This window comes from Oncorhynchus tshawytscha, linkage group LG05 (assembly GCF_018296145.1).
Source record: "Oncorhynchus tshawytscha isolate Ot180627B linkage group LG05, Otsh_v2.0, whole genome shotgun sequence".
In the NCBI taxonomy this organism is placed as follows: Eukaryota; Metazoa; Chordata; class Actinopteri; order Salmoniformes; family Salmonidae; genus Oncorhynchus; species Oncorhynchus tshawytscha.
Genome location: NC_056433.1, coordinates 87028463 through 87045365, shown reverse-complemented (window position 1 = coordinate 87045365; position 16903 = coordinate 87028463). Strand labels below are relative to the sequence as shown.

General features: G+C 34.5%; 1 pseudogene; it reads right to left on the bottom strand.

Annotated features, from left to right (window-relative positions):
* Positions 1-8820: 8820 nt before the first annotated feature.
* LOC112251664 overlaps positions 8821-16903 on the bottom strand; it is a 78690-nt pseudogene continuing 70607 nt past the window's right edge.

Sequence of the window (16903 nt, the reverse complement as noted above, 5' to 3'; positions counted from 1 at the left end):
TAGGTATAGTATAGTTACAGTATAGTCACAGTATAGTCATGTTATAGTTGTAGTATAGCTGTAGTATAGTTATAGTGTGGTTATGGTGTGGTTATAGTATAGTTATAGTGTAGTTATATTATAGTTATAATATAGTTATGGTATAGTCCTAGTATAGTTAGAGTGTGGTTATAGTTCGTTAGATTATAGTTATAGTATAGTTATGGCATAGTTATATAGGTATACTGTAGTTATAGTATAGTTATAGTATGGTCATAGTTATAGTAAAGTTATATAGTATAGTTACAGTATAGCTATTGTAAAGTTATAGTATAGTTACGGTATTGTTGTATTATTGGTACAGTATAGCTAGAGTATATTTATAGTATAGTTATAGTATAGTTACAGTCTAGTCATAGTATGTAGCTGTGGATGTAGTTATAGTATACTTGGGGATTTAGTTATAGTATAGTTGGGGATTTAGTTATAGTATAGTTGGGGATTTAGTTATAGTATAGTTGGGGATTTAGTTATAGTATAGTTGGGGATTTAGTTATAGTATAGTTGGGGATTTAGTTATAGTATAGTTGTCAAGACTTCCGCCGAAGTCCGTCCCTCTCCTTGTTTGGGCGGCGTTCGGCGGTCAACGTCACCGGTCTTTTAGCCATCGCCGATCCACGTTTCATTTTCCATTTGCTTTGTCTTTGTTTTCACCTGGTTTCTGTTCATTATTCAACCCTCTGTTTCCCACGTGTCAGTGTGTTTATTGATAGTTCATGGCGGTACTTGCCGGCTGGTTATGTATTTAAGTCCGTTAAAATTATAGTAATATTAGTTATATTAGTTATATTATAGTAATATTAGTTATATTATAGTTATGTTATAGTAATATTAGTTATATTATAGTTATGTTATAGTAATATTAGTTATATTATAGTTATGTTAGTTATATTATAGTTATGTTAGTTATATTAGTTATATTATAGTTATATTATAGTAATATTAGTTATATTATAGTTATATTATAGTAATATTAGTTATATTATAGTTATATTAGTTATATTATAGTTATGTTATAGTAATATTAGTTATATTATAGTTATGTTAGTTATATTATAGTTATGTTAGTTATATTAGTTATATTATAGTTATATTATAGTAATATTAGTTATATTATAGTTATATTATAGTAATATTAGTTATATTATAGTTATGTTATAGTAATATTAGTTATATTATAGTTATGTTAGTTATATTAGTTATATTATAGTTATATTATAGTTATATTAGTTATATTATAGTTATATTAGTTATATTAGTTATATTATAGTTATATTAGTTATATTATAGTTATATTAGTTATATTATAGTTATATTAGTTATATTAGTTATATTATAGTTATATTATATTATAGTTATATTAGTTATATTATAGTTATGTATAGTTATATTAGTTATATTATAGTTATATTAGTTATATTATAGTTTATATTATAGTTATATTAGTTATATTATAGTTATATTAGTTATATTAGTTATATTATAGTTATATTATAGTTATATTATAGTTATATTATAGTTATAGTTATAGTTATATTAGTTATATTATAGTTATATTATAGTTATATTAGTTATATTATAGTTATATTAGTTATATTAGTTATATTATAGTTATATTATAGTTATATTAGTTATATTATAGTTATATTAGTTATATTAGTTATATTATAGTTATATTATAGTTATATTAGTTATATTATAGTTATATTAGTTATATTATAGTTATATTAGTTATATATAGTTATATTATAGTTATATTATAGTTATATTAGTTATATTAGTTATATTATATTATAGTTATATTAGTTATATTAGTTATATTATATTATAGTTATATAGTTATATTATAGTTATATTAGTTATATTATAGTTTATAGTTATATTATAGTTATATTAGTTATATTATAGTTATATTAGTTATATTAGTTATATTATAGTTATATTAGTTATATTAGTTATATTATAGTTATATTAGTTATATTATAGTTATATTAGTTATATTATAGTTATATTAGTTATATTATAGTTATATTATAGTTATATTAGTTATATTATAGTTATATTATAGTTATATTAGTTATATTATAGTTATATTATAGTTATATTAGTTATATTTAGTTATTATAGTTATATTAGTTATATTATAGTTATATTAGTTATATTAGTTATATTATAGTTATATTAGTTATATTATAGTTATATTAGTTATAGTTATATTATAGTTATATTATAGTTATATTAGTTATATTATAGTTATGTTAGTTATATTAGTTATATTATAGTTATATTAGTTATATTATAGTTATATTAGTTATATTATAGTTATATTAGTTATATTATAGTTATATTAGTTATATTATAGTTATATTAGTTATATTATAGTTATATTATAGTTATATTAGTTATATTTAGTTTATATTATAGTTATATTATAGTTATATTATAGTTATATTATAGTTATATTATATAGTTATATTATAGTTATATTATAGTTATAGTTTAGTTATATTATAGTTATATTATAGTTATATTAGTTATATTATAGTTATATTAGTTATATTATAGTTATATTTAGTTATATTAGTTATATTATAGTTATATTAGTTATATTATAGTTATATTAGTTATATTATAGTTATATTAGTTATATTATAGTTATATTAGTTATATTATAGTTATATTTAGTTATATATAGTTATATTAGTTATATTATAGTTATAGTTATATTATAGTTATATTATAGTTATATTAGTTATATTATAGTTATATTATAGTTATATTAGTTATATTATAGTTATATTAGTTATATTATAGTTATATTATAGTTATATTAGTTATATTATAGTTATATTATAGTTATATTATAGTTATATTAGTTATATTAGTTATATTAGTTATATAGTTATATTATAGTTATATTAGTTATATTATAGTTATATTTAGTTATATTAGTTATATTATAGTTATATTAGTTATATTATAGTTATAGTTATATTATAGTTATATTAGTTATATTAGTTATATTATATTAGTTATATTATAGTTATGTTAGTTATATTATATTATAGTTATATTATAGTTATATTAGTTATATTATAGTTATATTAGTTATATTATAGTTATATTAGTTATATTATAGTTATATTAGTTATATTATAGTTATATTATAGTTATATTAGTTATATTAGTTATATTAGTTATATTAGTTATATTATAGTTATATTATAGTTATATTAGTTATATTATAGTTATATTAGTTATATATAGTTATATTAGTTATATTAGTTATATTAGTTATATTATAGTTATTAGTTTAGTTATATTAGTTATATTAGTTATATTATAGTTATATTAGTTATATTATAGTTATATTAGTTATATTATAGTTATATATTTATATTATAGTTATATTATTTAGTTATATTATAGTTATATTATAGTTATATTAGTTATATTATAGTTATATTAGTTAGTTATAGTTATATTAGTTATATTATAGTTATATTATAGTTATATTAGTTATATTATAGTTATATTAGTTATATTATAGTTATATTAGTTATATTATAGTTTATATTATAGTTATATTATAGTTATATTAGTTATATTATAGTTATATTATAGTTATATTAGTTATATTATAGTTATATTAGTTATATTAGTTATATTAGTTATATTAGTTATATTATATTATAGTTATATTATAGTTATATTAGTTATATTATAGTTATATTAGTTATATTATAGTTATATTATAGTTATATTAGTTATATTATAGTTATATTAGTTATATTATAGTTATATTAGTTATATTAGTTATATTATAGTTATATTAGTTATATTATAGTTATTAGTTATATTAGTTATATTATAGTTATATTATAGTTATATTAGTTATATTATAGTTATATTAGTTTATATTATAGTTATATTATAGTTATATTAGTTATATTATAGTTATATTAGTTATATTATAGTTATATTATAGTTATATTAGTTATATTATAGTTATATTAGTTTAGTTATATTATAGTTATATTATAGTTATATTATAGTTATATTAGTTATATTATAGTTATATTAGTTATATTATAGTTATATTATAGTTATATTAGTTATATTATAGTTATATTAGTTATATTATAGTTATATTAGTTATATTAGTTATATTATAGTTATATTAGTTATATTAGTTATATTATAGTTATATTAGTTATATTATAGTTATATTAGTTATATTATAGTTATATTAGTTATATTATAGTTATATTATAGTTATATTAGTTATATTATAGTTATATTAGTTATATTATAGTTATATTAGTTATATTATAGTTATATTAGTTATATTATAGTTATATTAGTTATATTATAGTTATATTATAGTTATATTAGTTATATTATAGTTATATTATAGTTATATTAGTTATATTATAGTTATATTAGTTATATTATAGTTATATTTATATTATAGTTATATTAGTTATATTATAGTTATATTATAGTTATATTATAATAACTATATTATAGTTATATTAGTTATATTAGTTATATTATAGTTATATTAGTTATATTATAGTTATATTAGTTATATTATAGTTATATTAAAATCAAATCAAATCAAATTTTATTTGTCACATACACATGGTTAGCAGATGTTAATGCGAGTGTAGTGAAATGCTTGTGCTTCTAGTTCCGACAATGCAGTAATAACCAACAAGTAATCTAACTAACAATTCCAAAACTACTGTCTTATACACAGTGTAAGGGGATAAAGAATATGTACATAAGGATATATGAATGAGTGATGGTACAGAGCAGCATAGGCAAGATACAGTAGATGGTATCGAGTACAGTATATACATATGAGATGAGTATGTAAACAAAGTGGCATAGTTAAAGTGGCTAGTGATACATGTATTACATAAGGATGCAGTCGATGATATAGAGTACAGTATATACGTATGCATATGAGATGAATAATGTAGGGTAAGTAACATTATATAGGGTAGCATTGTTTAAAGTGGCTAGTGATATATTTACATCATTTCCCATCAATTCCCATTATTAAAGTGGCTGGAGTTGAGTCAGTGTCAGTGTGTTGGCAGCAGCCACTCAATGTTAGTGGTGGCTGTTTAACAGTCTGATGGCCTTGAGATGGAAGCTGTTTTTCAGTCTCTCGGTCCCAGCTTTGATGCACCTGTACTGACCTCGCCTTCTGGATGATAGCGGGGTGAACAGGCAGTGGCTCGGGTGGTTGATGTCCTTGATGATCTTTATAGCCTTCCTGTAACATCGGGTGGTGTAGGTGTCCTGGAGGGCAGGTAGTTTGCCCCCGGTGATGCGTTGTGCAGACCTCACTACCCTCTGGAGAGCCTTACGGTTGAGGGCGGAGCAGTTGCCGTACCAGGCGGTGATACAGCCCGCCAGGATGCTCTCGATTGTGCATCTGTAGAAGTTTGTGAGTGCTTTTGGTGACAAGCCGAATTTCTTCAGCCTCCTGAGGTTGAAGAGGCGCTGCTGCGCCTTCTTCACGATGCTGTCTGTGTGAGTGGACCAATTCAGTTTGTCTGTGATGTGTATGGCGAGGAACTTAAAACTTGCTACCCTCTCCACTACTGTTCCATCGATGTGGATAGGGGGGTGTTCCCTCTGCTGTTTCCTGAAGTCCACAATCATCTCCTTAGTTTTGTTGACGTTGAGTGTGAGGTTATTTTCCTGACACCACACTCCGAGGGCCCTCACCTCCTCCCTGTAGGCCGTCTCGTCGTTGTTGGTAATCAAGCCTAACACTGTTGTGTCGTCCGCAAATTTGATGATTGAGTTGGAGGCGTGCGTGGCCACGCAGTCGTGGGTGAACAGGGAGTACAGGAGAGGGCTCAGAACGCACTCTTGTGGGGCCCCAGTGTTGAGGATCAGCGGGGAGGAGATGTTGTTGCCTACCCTCACCACCTGGGGGCGGCCCGTCAGGAAGTCCAGTACCCAGTTGCACAGGGCGGGGTCGAGACCCAGGGTCTCGAGCTTGATGACGAGCTTGGAGGGTACTATGGTGTTGAATGCCGAGCTGTAGTCGATGAACAGCATTCTCACATAGGTATTCCTCTTGTCCAGATGGGTTAGGGCAGTGTGCAGTGTGGTTGAGATTGCATCGTCTGTGGACCTATTTGGGCGGTAAGCAAATTGGAGTGGGTCTAGGGTGTCAGGTAGGGTGGAGGTGATATGGTCCTTGACTAGTCTCTCAAAGCACTTCATGATGACGGATGTGAGTGCTACGGGGCGGTAGTCGTTTAGCTCAGTTACCTTAGCTTTCTTGGGAACAGGAACAATGGTGGCCCTCTTGAAGCATGTGGGAACAGCAGACTGGTATAGGGATTGATTGAATATGTCCGTAAACACACCGGCCAGCTGGTCTGCGCATGCTCTGAGGGCGCGGCTGGGGATGGGCCTGCAGCCTTGCGAGGGTTAACACGTTTAAATGTCTTACTCACCTCGGCTGCAGTGAAGGAGAGACCGCATGTTTTCATTGCAGGCCGTGTCAGTGGCACTGTATTGTCCTCAAAGCGGGCAAAAAAGTTATTTAGTCTGCCTGGGAGCAAGACATCCTGGTCCGTGACTGGGCTGGATTTCTTCCTGTAGTCCGTGATTGACTGTAGACCCTGCCACATGCCTCTTGTGTCTGAGCCGTTGAATTGAGATTCTACTTTGTCTCTGTACTGACGCTTAGCTTGTTTAATAGCCTTGCGGAGGGAATAGCTGCACTGTTTGTATTCAGTCATGTCACCAGACACCTTGCCCTGATTAAAAGCAGTGGTTCGCGCTTTCAGTTTCACACGAATGCTGCCATCAATCCACGGTTTCTGGTTAGGGAATGTTTTAATCGTTGCTATGGGAACGACATCTTCAACGCACGTTCTAATGAACTCGCACACCGAATCAGCGTATTCGTCAATGTTGTTGTCTGACGCAATACGAAACATCTCCCAGTCCACGTGATGGAAGCAGTCTTGAGTCAGCTTGGTCAGACCAGCGTTGGACAGACCTCAGCGTGGGAGCCTCTTGTTTTAGTTTCTGTCTGTAGGCAGGGATCAACAAAATGGAGTCGTGGTCAGCTTTTCCGAAAGGGGGGCGGGGCAGGGCCTTATATGCATCGCGGAAGTTAGAGTAACAATGATCCAAGGTCTTTCCACCCCTGGTTGCGCAATCGATATGCTGATAAAATTTAGGGAGTCTTGTTTTCAGATTAGCCTTGTTAAAATCCCCAGCTACAATGAATGCAGCCTCCAGATAAATCGTTTCCAGTTTGCAGAGAGTTAAATAAAGTTTGTATTATAGTTATATTATAGTTATATTAGTTGTAGTTATTATAGTTGGGGATGTAGTTATATTATAGTTATAGTATAGTTATAGTATAGTTGGGGATGTGGTTATAGTGTAGTTATATTATAGTCATAGTATAGTTGGGGTTGTAGTTATCGTATAGTTATAGTATAGTTGGGGATGTAGTTATTGTTTTGTTGTAGTATAGTTGGGGATATAGTTATTGTATAGTTATTGTATAGTTGGGGATGTGATTATAGTATAGTTATAGTATAGTTGGGGATGTAGTTATATTATAGTTATAGTATAGTTGGGGATGTAGTTATAGTATAGTTATAGTATAGTTGGGGATGTAGTTATATAATAGTTATAGTATAGCTGGGGATGTAGTTATAGTATAGTTGAGGATGTAGTTATATTATAGTTATAGTATAGCTGGGGATGTAGTTATAGCATAGTTATAGTATAGTTATTATAGTTATAGTATAGTTATATTATAGTTATATTAGTTGTAGTTATTATAGTTGGGGATGTAGTTATAGTATAGTTATAGTATAGTTGGGGATGTAGTTATAGTAGTTATAGTATAGTTATAGTATAGCTGGGGATGTAGTTATAGTATAGTTATAGTATAGTTGGGGATGTAGTTATAGTATAGTTATAGTATAGCTGGGGATGTAGTTATAGTATAGTTATAGTATAGCTGGGGATGTAGGTATAGTATAGTTGGGGATGTAGTTATAGTATAGTTATAGTATAGTTGGGGATGTAGTTATAGTATAGTTATAGCATAGTTATAGTATAGTTATAGTGTAGTTATAGTGCAGCCGGGATGTAGTTATATTATAGTTATTGCATAGTTATAGTATAGTTGGAGATGTAGTTATATTATAGTTATAGTATAGTTGGGGATGTAGTTATAGTATAGTTATAGTAGAGTTGGGGGTGTAGTTATGGTATGGTTATAGTATAGGTATAGTGTAGTTGGGGATGTAGTTATAGTATAGTTATATCATAGTTGGGGATGTAGTTATAGTATAGTTGGGGATGTAGTTATAGTATAGTTGGGGATGTAGTTATAGTATAGTTATAGTATAGTTGGGGATGTAGTTATAGTATAGTTGGGGATGTAGTTATAGTATAGTTATAGTATAGTTGGGGGTGTAGTTATAGTATAGCTATAGTATAGTTGGGGATGTAGTTATGGTAGTTATAGTATAGTTATAGTATAGCTGGGGATATAGTTATAGTATAGTTATAGTATAGTTGGGGATACTGTAGAGTTAATAACCACATAAAACCTCAGAAAAACCCTCAGAAAAACCCCCCCACCACAAACAGAATCCACACCAGCAACAAGTGTAATGAGATCAGACACAGGAAAAGTATTTTATGTGTCAAATAACGTCATCATTATGCAAAACTAAATCATTTGTTTACAAAAAAAAAGAAGCAGTCCATGAAAACCTTTTGGGGACGCACGAAGGCAGACAACACCTGTTTATTCATCAGAAGACAGTCGATACATGGCAGCGGAATTGGAAACGTTTCAATGATCAATCATTTCAGTAATATTTGTCATTTATAAATAAGTTATGCCTTCCTTTACCTGTGGCAGGGCACATAAAACATTTGTGGAAAGTTTTGTGTCATCATATTTCAAGTTAGGTATATTGGTCCTGTTTGTAGTTTTTTACAATGCACAAATTACATTTAGAATTTAGAATGAAAAAATGATCTTGTGCGTGCGTGCGTGCGTGCGTGTGTGTGTGTGTTAGAGCATTAGTTGTAAATTCAAGGCACAGTTTGCATCATGTTTCTTCCATCCCGGCAGCTCAAGGCCTCACATGTTCCCGTTACCATGGTTCCCACTATATGACCAAGCTGCAAAGTCAAAACAATTGGCTACATCATAACAAATCTATGACATTTTCACGATACCGTCTTAAATTTAAAGGGATATTTCTGGATTTTGGCAATGATGTCCTTTATCTACTTCCCCGGAGACAGATGAACTGGTGGATACCATGTTGTATGTCTCTATGTCCAGTATGAAGGAAGTTAGAGGTATTTTCAAGAGCCAATGCTAACTAACTAGCGTTAGTTAAACGACTGGAGTCTACGGGTATCTGCTAGCATGCTATTCCTTTCAGGTTCAGGTTAGGCATGAGGTTAAGTAGTGTGGGTTAACGGTAGAGTGTTAGGGTTAAGTTTAAAAATCAGGTCTGAAGAAGAGAAATTGTACAACTAAGCAGGGCGTCCGACTTTGCAACTGGTCCAGATAGTGACGACCTGGTTACATGTCTGGTGTTATTCGTTGTATCTCTGGTTTCTGGTCCTAACTGCTTTCCTCTCGTTCAGGTACATGTTGACATAAGAGGTCAGAAGATCATCCATTTTATAGCCCTGATGGACAAAGACACAAAGCACAATATGAAAACATTAGTCAGAATATGTGTATCTTATTAAGGCCAGGCACTACAACCCTAACAGGGAACTTTTACCAGTTGAATGTAGATACAAATATGACTATTTTGTACACCACATTTTGTAAAATATTATATTGAAATATGCATATGAGGTGATATCTCATTAAATATGCACATATGTGACCCGTTTCAAGAACCTAGGCTTATGTCACTACTTCACAGGAGAGGCGTAAACAAACGTAAACATAAAAATAAATAAAAATCTAAATACGTTGTTTTTTTTGTTGCCAGAAATTCCTTCTGGAACCTGTGAACATTCATATGCCTTAAATAACAAACGTGTATGTCATCTGTAAATACGAATAAAATGGTTAAATTAGGAGCCTAGTCGTTTTAGCCACAGAAAAATACAGGAACCTTCCTACTAGCTATGATTGGCAGAGATAATGGGTGGGGCTGGACATGCCGAGAGATGAGTTTGGATTGGTCTGCCATGTAGCATGCGTCTATGTATAACATGAGCTGCTCACTATGTACGGATAATCCTTTCTACTCTGTTTTTTTTTTATATACATCATGAAGAACTGTATTGCAGCGCTGCCCTGAAGTTACGAACACTGTCGACAAAGATCCGTGGGGGAAAAAAAAGTCATGCCGGAGTACTTTCTGGTGACTCTCTCTGACGAAGAAGGAAATCCTTTTGATTTACGTAGGAAACATTTTCAAGGAACCAGACATTGTCTTCTGATGACAGTGACGGGGGGGAAGAAACAACAATCAATGGTGTTGTTGTCGCGGAAGAAATTGACAAGAGTTTTGAAGTCAGTGGAATGTCCGGAGGAAGCAGAGATGACTGCCAAATGCGGAGAGAGTCGAAAACAAGGACACAGGAGACGGTTGTTTAAAAAAAAAAATTACATCTTCAAGCTAAAGGGCAACGATGGCATCCATTACAGAGGGTGAAGCATTCATCCGTTATATACGGATGAGTCTAGCTACATTTTCCGATATTATACGTTTCTAATTTTTGTCAAAAAGTTCTCTATGATCTGTGTAGTACGGTAATATTATTTGAATCAAAGAAAACATTTTGAATTGTATTGCTTTACATAACTATTCAGGCCCTTTGTTATGAGACTCTAAATTGAGCTCAGGTGCCTCCTGTTTCCATTGATCATCCTTGAGATGTTTCTACAACTTGATTGGAGTCCACCTGTGGCAAATTCAATTGATTGGACATGATTTGGAAAGGCACACACCTGTCTACATAATGTCCCACAGTTGACAGTGCATGTCAGAGCAAAAACCAAGCCATGAGATCGAAGGAATTGTCCATAGAGCCCCAAGACAGGATTGTGTCGAGGCACAGATCTGGGGAAGGGTACCAAAAAATGTCTGCAGCATTGAAGGTCCCTAAGAACACAGTGGCCACCATCATTCTTAAATGGAAGACGTTAGGAACCACCAAGACTCTTCCTAGAGATGGCTGCACAGCCAAACTGAGCAATCAGGGGAGAAGGTCCTTGGTCTGGGAGGTAACTAAGAACCCGATGGTCACTCGGACAGAGCTCCAACAATCCTTTGTGGAGATGGGAGAACCTTCCAGAAGGACATTCATCTCTGCAGCACTCCACCAATCAAGACTTTATGGTAGAGTGAACAGATGGAAACCACTCCTCAGTAAAAGGCACATGACAGCCTGCTTGGAGTTTGCCACAAGGCACCTAAAGGACTCTCAGACCATGCGAAACAAGATTCTCTGGTCTGATGAAGCCAAGATTGAACTCTTTGGCCTGAATGCCAAGCGTCACATCTGGAGGAAACCTGGCACCATCCCTACGGTGAAGCATGGTGGTGGTAGCAGCATCATGTTTTGGGGATGTTTTTCAGCAGCAGGGACTAGGAGACTAGTCAGGATCGAGGGAAAGGTGAACAGAGCAAAGTACAGAGAAATCCTTGATGAAAACCTGCTCCACAGCGCTCAGGACCTCAGACTGGGGCGAAGGTTCACCTTCCAACAGGAAAGAGTCCTTCGTATTGTATGAGTTATAATTTCCATACTATAAAGTATATTTCATTCATTGTTTATTTACAATTGCTTATTTGTGGAGCCAGCGGTTTAAACCAGTTTCTAGTTAACTGTTTCTGTGCAGATTTCAGATTTCTGAAGAGCTACTTATTAGAGTGGAGGAGCAGTGCATGAAGGGGTTCATGTGGTTCTCCCCAGGAGTATGGGGGGGTTCATGGGGTTCTCACCAGGAGTATGGGGGTTCATGGGGTTCTCCCCAGGAGTATGGGGGTTCATGGGGTTCTCCCCAGGAGTATGGGGGGTTAATGGGGTTCTCCCCAGGAGTATGGGGGTTAATGGGGTTCTCCCCAGGAGTATGGGGGTTCATGGGGTTCTCCCAGGAGTATGGGGGGTTAATGGGGTTCTCCCCAGGAGTATGGGGGTTCATGGGGTTCTCCCCAGGAGTATGGGGGTTCATGGGGTTCTCCCCAGGAGTATGGGGGTTCATGGGGTTCTCCTCAGGAGTATGGGGGTTCATGGGGATCTCCCCAGGATTATGGGGTGGTTCATGGGGTTCTCCCCAGGAGTATGGGGGGGGTTCATGGGGTTCTCCCAGGAGTATGGGGGTTCATGGGGTTCTCCCCAGGAGTATGGGGGGGTTAATGGGGTTCTCCCCAGGAGTATGGGGGTTAATGGGGTTCTCCCCAGGAGTATGGGGGTTCATGGGGTTCTCACCAGGAGTATGGGGGGGTTCATGGGGTTCTCCCCAGGAGTATGGGGGTTCATGGGGTTCTCCCCAGGAGTATGGGGGTTCATGGGGTTCTCCTCAGGAGTATGGGGGTTCATGGGGATCTCCCCAGGATTATGGGGTGGTTCATGGGGTTCTCCCATATATATATATATATATATATATATATATATATATATATATATATATATATGTATACAGTATATATTAAATCTATCCCCTTCTCTGGTGACATCTGAAACCTGCTCAGTTGTTTTTCATTCCATCATTTAAATGTATCATCAATCATACTTGGCTTAAAGTCGCCGTCCATTACAATGTTCTCGCTGGTAGATCAGGTCTGTTTGGATATCTTTTTATTTTGGTGATCTTTGTCCAGCACTTTTGTAGTGGAACAGGAATGCACGTATTGGGAGGACATACACTTTAATCATTTCAATTATTCCTGTTAAATGATGTGTAATTCAATGCGGTGAGCTTTGTACTTATGGATGTATATTATGCCTCTTAAATGCAGGACATTTGTCTGAAGGTAATATGATAAACAAAAGCAAAAATACATTTCAATCAAGAATTAGACATTTTTATGTTTACTTTTAGAAAATACTAATATTAATGGACCCATAAAAAAATTACAAATAAATCTCAAAATCAATAGGTAGATGCAAAACATGTAAATTCAGCCTGTGGTGACTGTGGTGTCTGTGGTGTCTGTGGTGCATGTGGTGTCTGTGGTGTCTGTGGTGCATGTGGTATCTGTGGTGCCTGTGGTGTCTGTGGTGCCTGGCCTTGAAAGTTTAATATTTCTAACATGAGCTAATAAGAAATTACGAAAAAGAAAAAGAAATAGCTTATCGCTACCAGGTCACCAGGTCACCCAGTACCACCAGGGTACCACCAGGTCAAAAAGTCAGTACCACCAGGTCACCCGTACCACCATCACCCAGTTTCCAGGTCACCCAGTGAATAGAAAGGTCAAGTACCACCAGGTGACCCACAACATAACTAGTTACGTAATGAAAGTCATAACTAGTTACAAGTCAACAGTAAAAAATAAAAACAAACAAACAAACAAACAAACAAAACGGTAATAAATGTCTTTACCAGTGATGTTTCACATAGGATCTTGTTTCCCTTCACCAGGTTGCCCACGGTGATGTGGAAGTAGGTGGATCCACTGCACCAGTTAGCGATACGGTTGAACGGGTGAGTCGCAAGGACATCCTATGGGACAGATAAGACAGACAGGTCAGTCAGACATCTCTTTATTGTTCATGCTCTCTGTTGAATATTAATGTCAGTGGAGGGCCATGTAAAACAGCAGGGTAGCCTAGTGGTTAGAGCGTTGGACTAGTAACCGGAAGGTTGCAAGTTCAAATCCCTGAGCTGACAAGGTACAAAATCTGTCGTTCTGCCCCTGAACAGGCGGTTAACCCACTGTTCCTAGGCAGTCATTGAAAATAAGAATTTGTTCTTAACTGAGTTAAATAAAGGTAAAATAAATAAAAACATAGCTTAATGAGAGGGCCGTGAACATTTACCTAGTAATGTTTTATACTGTTAGAAAACGCTGATTTTTCCTCCCTTTTTTGTAGTTATTTTTATTATCTATGATTTGTTTGCACTTTTCGTACTAGAATGCCCTGCTATAGTAAATAGTTTGAAACATAGTACATTCCCAGATGTAATTTTCAGGATGTATATGCTATGAACTACCTATTTATGATAAAAGTGGGAATAGGGCTTGACATTGTTCGGGTTTCAACATCTACTCAAAATCAAGATTACAACTTGACATGCTATTAGATTGCAGAGGCCTTATTATTGTAATAATGTTTTGTATAATGAATATAGGGAAGGGAAGATCCGAGTCATTTCCTGGTGGACTGGTCATTGTTTCATTGTTGTCTATCTCCTTGTGAATTTACCACAGAGTTACAGTCACTGGCGAATCTACTAGCTCGTCACAATCTCAGATTTCATCTAGTATAAAATGTGTCCCTTTGTGATGAACACAAAGGGGTTTTGTTTCACATCTTCAAATTATGTTCAAGTTTTTTATTTTTAAATGAAATATAAAATCTGTGTGTTTATGACAGAACACATTCGTATGGCTGCAGTAGACTCTCACCGTTGCAGCTGTGTGCCTGCGGTGTACCGTGACAACACAAATTGATGGTCAGTCCAATCAGCGAATGAGCATTTAAGGCGGGACTCTCGAGCCTCCAATGGCTGTGGATTTGTAACCCGATACCCCAGAATCAAGAGGCTAACTGAATTCAAGCGGGGGAAGCGGGGCTGTCAGACAGAACTGCCGTGAAGCAATTTGGCCCAACAGAAGTTGATTTATACGCACATTGCCTTGATAAAACAATAAATAATAATATATAATAAAACATTATAACAAAAGCCCCAGAAAAACAGTAATTAACATTGAAGAGGAACCCTTTATAATCCATTCTCTCAAGATGAAAACAAGGAGTCTTTGATGGTGAATGAAGATTGTATGTGTGTGTGTGTGTGTGTGTGTGTTGTGTTTTACCTTGGTTTTCGGGTGGATGATTGAGACCCCCTGTTTGCTGATGGCAATTCTGACGATATCTGGGAAGTTAGGGTCTGATGTTTGCTGGAAAAAGTAAAACATCTCTTTAGGTGATGGAAAGCAGAGTAGTGGCTGTTCCTTCATCACTTAGAGACATAGGCTGCATGAACAAAATGGCACCCTATTTCCTATATAGTGCACTACTTTTGACCCAAATGGCACCCTATTTCCTATATATAGTGGACTACTATTGTCCAGGGCTCATAGGGTGCCATTTGGGACACACACCTTACAAGAACTTTAAATGGGTAAATAATATAACACGAGATAAAATATAAAACGAGCTGTGTCCTTCGAACTGCGATACACCGTCTGGAAAGACCCATTTCTCCCGAGGGAACTTCATTTGTGATAAAAAATATATATATATTTTTAAAAATTCAGTGTTGAGGTGCTATCCCGTACCTTCACTTCAAAGAAAGCACAGCCGAAGGTGGGCCAGCGACAGACCACCTTGAGAAACGCTAGACTGGCTTCTTCACTGGTCATACTAGCCTGCTTGTTGTAGGCTGCAACGATGTTCTGGTAAGCAAAGACATTAAAACAGTCAACAACAACAACAACAACAAAAATCCCATTCTTAAAACATTTTACATAGTTGATCCTCTGACCTCACCGATTGAATGAATTGAGTTAAGGGTCATTTGAGTTCAGGGGTCATGTAGAGGGTAACTTGGAGGTGCAGTCCCAGACAAAAAAAGGGACACTACTGACTGTGTTTGTATACAGGTCACATGACGTCATTGAAGGAACACTCATCACCCAGTCCCTTCCAGCTATGTGTACTCATACACTCCTCCCAGGCATTGAGATTGGTGTAAACCATATCTCTTATACCGGTCCAGGGAAGTGAACAAGTGTACACTTTTGGAGGAAGGGACGAGTGCACACTTTTGGAGGAAGGGACGAGTGTACACTTTTGGAGGAAGGGACGAGTGTACACTTTTGGAGGAAGGGACGAGTGTACACTTTTGGAGGAAGGGACGAGTGTATACTTTTGGAGGAAGGGACGAGTGTATACTTTTGGAGGAAGGGACGAGTGTACACTTTTGGAGGAAGGGACGAGTGTACACTTTTGGAGGAAGGGACGAGTGTACACTTTTGGAGGAAGGGACGAGTGTATACTTTTGGAGGAAGGGACGAGTGTACACTTTTACGAGTGTACACTTTTGGAGGAAGGGACGAGTGTACACTTTTGAAGGAAGGGACGAGTGTACACTTTTGAAGGAAGGGACGAGTGTACACTTTTGGAGGAAGGGACGAGTGTACACTTTTGGAGGAAGGGACGAGTGTACACTTTTGGAGGAAGGGACGAGTGAATGTATTAAGGAGAGACTCTTTTACATCGATGTGTGACAACTGTAAAAAAAAAACATGTAAAAACTGCTTTATAAATAAACGATTGATTGATCGATCGATCACAACTGATTGATTGATTTTACCTTCTGCCAGTCTGTAGCGGACATGGCCTTCAGCATGTCGTTGGGCACCAGATCTTTCAGCATCTTGGGGATCAGAACGAACTGGGACTTGTCGTTGTTGAACTTTACCCTGAAGAGCAGAGCCCCTATGTTCACCATGTCCTCCTTGGTACATAGATGGTACCCTCTCAGGTACTTAGGTAGCTCCTAGGTGGGGAGAGAGAAAGGCTGTCCTGTTAGTATAATGAACTGTTAGCAGCGTTCAGGTCAATTCAGAAAGTAAAACAAATTCCAATTCCAATTTTTCCTCATTGAAAAAGCATTTATAATTGGAAGCTG